The sequence below is a fragment of the Carlito syrichta genome, unplaced genomic scaffold (genome assembly GCF_000164805.1).
Source record: "Carlito syrichta isolate Samal-C Ts95f unplaced genomic scaffold, Tarsius_syrichta-2.0.1 Scaffold56697, whole genome shotgun sequence".
Taxonomy (NCBI): domain Eukaryota; kingdom Metazoa; phylum Chordata; class Mammalia; order Primates; family Tarsiidae; genus Carlito; species Carlito syrichta.
The window spans coordinates 164,184-167,358 of record NW_007000793.1 but is presented as its reverse complement, the minus strand read 5'-3'; positions in this window follow the sequence as shown (position 1 = coordinate 167,358).

The window sequence follows — 3,175 nt, the reverse complement described above, 5'->3', positions numbered from 1 at the left end:
TGCCTAGGGATATGTCCAAGCACTAAGTAGAGAGAGAACTACAGCACCAAGAACTCTCCCTTAGGGGGAAGGGTGGTTCAGGTTTCTATTCCAGGTGATTGGGTGTATTAGAGTGTGGAGTACAGGGGGCCTTGTTACACAAGGATTACTGCACAAGGCAGGTAGGCAGCTCAGTAGATTTTGTCGCTTTACATAATTCCATAGTTCTTGTAGGCTTTGCTCATTCTTCTTAATTCTACTAATCTGGGTGTGTAGAAATGGAGGCAGCTTAGGCTACTAATCCAAGTATGTAGAAATGATCCTTGGTACTGGGTGTGGGGGCATTTCTCCAACAGACTAGAGAGGCAGGTTGTGGTCTCCCACAATGACACAACCCAATTCTGGGTCATGGAGCTTCAGGCCTCATTACCTGGGATAAACCATGAAATCAGGAACTTTTTACTACTCATGTTGCTGATTCAAGTGCAGAGGAGTGACTTCCTTCCTTCCAGTCTTCTTCCACTTAGACTGTTTGACCAGATGTGTAGAAGTGACGGCCCTCTTTTTCCTCAGTATTGCTGGGGCATGTGACCCCAACTGGTCTGGAAGAGAGGCTGGGGCTTCAGCAGTGGTGCTCACTGAACAATTCCAGGTTGCAAAACTGATGTTGGCCATGGGTTCTGCTGTTCATGAGAGACTGTGGCTCCAGCAACTCTCCTGCTCAGATTGTAGGTTTCAGAGTCTGGGGAGAGGGGTCCCCTGCTAGGGTCCTGTCATTTAGACTGCTATTCTGGGTATTCCTCAGTGTTGTTGGGGTCCTTTGTCACAACTGTCTGGAAGGGCACAGTAGGATGGGGCACTTAGGCAATGACACACAAAGACTGATTCCGGGTCACAGATCTAATCCTGATTGCCAGTGTTTCTTCCCTGGAGGAAAATGTGGCTCTGGTGTGTTCCTTCCTGCTCTCAGTGGCTGGGATAAGCCCAGTCCCAGCTCCAATCTCTGGAGTGATCTCTATACTTCCCACCCTGCTTTGGCTGTGAGGTTCCTCCTAACTCCAGAGTGAGTAGCCTGTCTCACTCTGAGAAAGTTGAAATCATGGAGCTCTCTGAGATATTGGAGGACATGGAGCTGACCCTGACTTCAGGTCTCACTACTTGAGAGAAACCACAGGATTCTAAGTCTTGTCTCAAATATCTTCAGCAGTCACTGATGCTGAGACACCAGTCCTGGGTCAAAAATGGTGTCTTCCTCACTGACCTGGTTTTGAGAGAACATCCATGGCTTTACTGGGCATCTTTGCCTCTCACTAACTCTTGGCATCCCCTGAGACAGCTCTGTGGTTTAGGAAAATGGGATGTTTTCCCTTGGCCTGGGTTAAGCAGATCCTTGATTGGAAGAATGAGGAGAGAGATGTGACCTGCATCAAAAATAAAGGCAATCAATAAAACCAAACAATAAACCAATAAAACTGCCCAGATATTGGTATTAGCAGATAAGAATTGTAAATTAAAACTATATTAACAGAATAAAGGAGAAATGCCACATAGTTATTTCACTAGATAGAAAAAGCATTAGGCCAAAGTTAACAACTACTCTGGATATACACTCTCAACAAACTAGAAATACAAAAAAATTTCAATATCTTAAAAGAACATTTATAAAAAAAATCTACACCTCATACTTAGTGATTAAAGAATGGATGTTTTCTCCTAAGATTGCTGACAAGTCAAAAATGTTTGCTTTCTTCACTTTTGTTTTGCATTGTACTGCAAGCCCTACTCGTTTCAAGAAGTCAACCAAAAATATACAAGGAATAAAGATCATAAAATAAGAAAAACAATCATTAATAATATGATTGTTTATATAGAAACCCTAGAGAATCTACATAACAACTACTAGAACTAATAAGTGCAAAGTTGTTTGTAATTATTTTAAAGATGTGCAGTGCAATTCAGGATTAGGTATACAAGTGGACATCGTATAGGTAAAGTTTGGGCCTCTCTTTGGTCTCCATTTTGCCTGGTTTGAGATCAGGTACCATTACTTATGTTGTGTCCCCTCCACTACCCACGCTGGCAGTATTCTGCTGCTGCCAATCCCTTTCTTATAGTATTATGGTAAATGTTCAGGATCCACTTATGAGTGAGAACGTGTGGTACTCTGTTCTTTGTTTCTGTGATAGATCACTGAGTATTATAGACTCTAAATCCATCCAAGTTGCTGCAAGGTTCATATGTTTGTCCCATTTTATGACTGCATAATATTCCATCATGTATATGTATCACATTTTTAAAAAATCCAGTCCAGTTTTGATAGACAGCATGTTAGTTCCATGTTTTTGCTATTGTGAGTAGTTCTGCAATAAACATGCGTGTGCAAGTATCATTTTGGTAGAATGATTTGAGTTCCTCTGGTTATATTCCCAGTAGGAGAATTGCTGGGTCACATGGAAGGTTTACTTCTAGTTCTTTTAGAAAAATGCCAAACTGTTTTCCATAGCAGTTGAACTAGTATGCATTCTCACCAACAGTGTATAAGCATTCCCTTTTCTCTGCGTCCTTGCCAGAATCTGTGGTTGTTTTATTAATGATGGCCATCCTGATTGGAGTTAGGTGGTTTTAATTTGCATTTCTTTGATGACTAGTAAGTCTGAGCATTTTTTCATGTGTCTGTTGGCTTCTTGTATGTCTTCTTTTGAGACGTGTCTATTCAATCTTTTGCCCAAATGTAATGGGGTTTTTTTGTTTTTTTTTTTTCTGGCACGTTTGAATTCCTTGTAGATCCTAGATGTTAGGCCTTTGTCAGATATACAGTTGGCAAATATTTTTTTCCAGTCTGTGGGCTATCTTCCTGCTTCATAGTTTCTTTGGTTTTGCAGAAGCTTGTTAGTTTGATGAGGTTTCACTTCTTTATCTTATCTCTTATGGCATGGGCACTTGGGGTTTTGACCTGGAATTGGTTGCCAGTTCCAATTTCCATAAGGGTGTCTCCTACATTTTTTTTTTTTTTTTTTTGAGTTGGAGTCTCACTCTGTCGCCCAGACTGGAGTGCAGTGGCCACTCCCGGCCACCGCAGCCTCGACCTGCTGGGCTCCGGCGATCCTTCCGCCTCAGCCCTCCAAGGAGCTGGAATTACAGGCATGCACTACCACGCCCAGTTGATTTTTTGATTTATTGTAAAGATGAGGTCTCG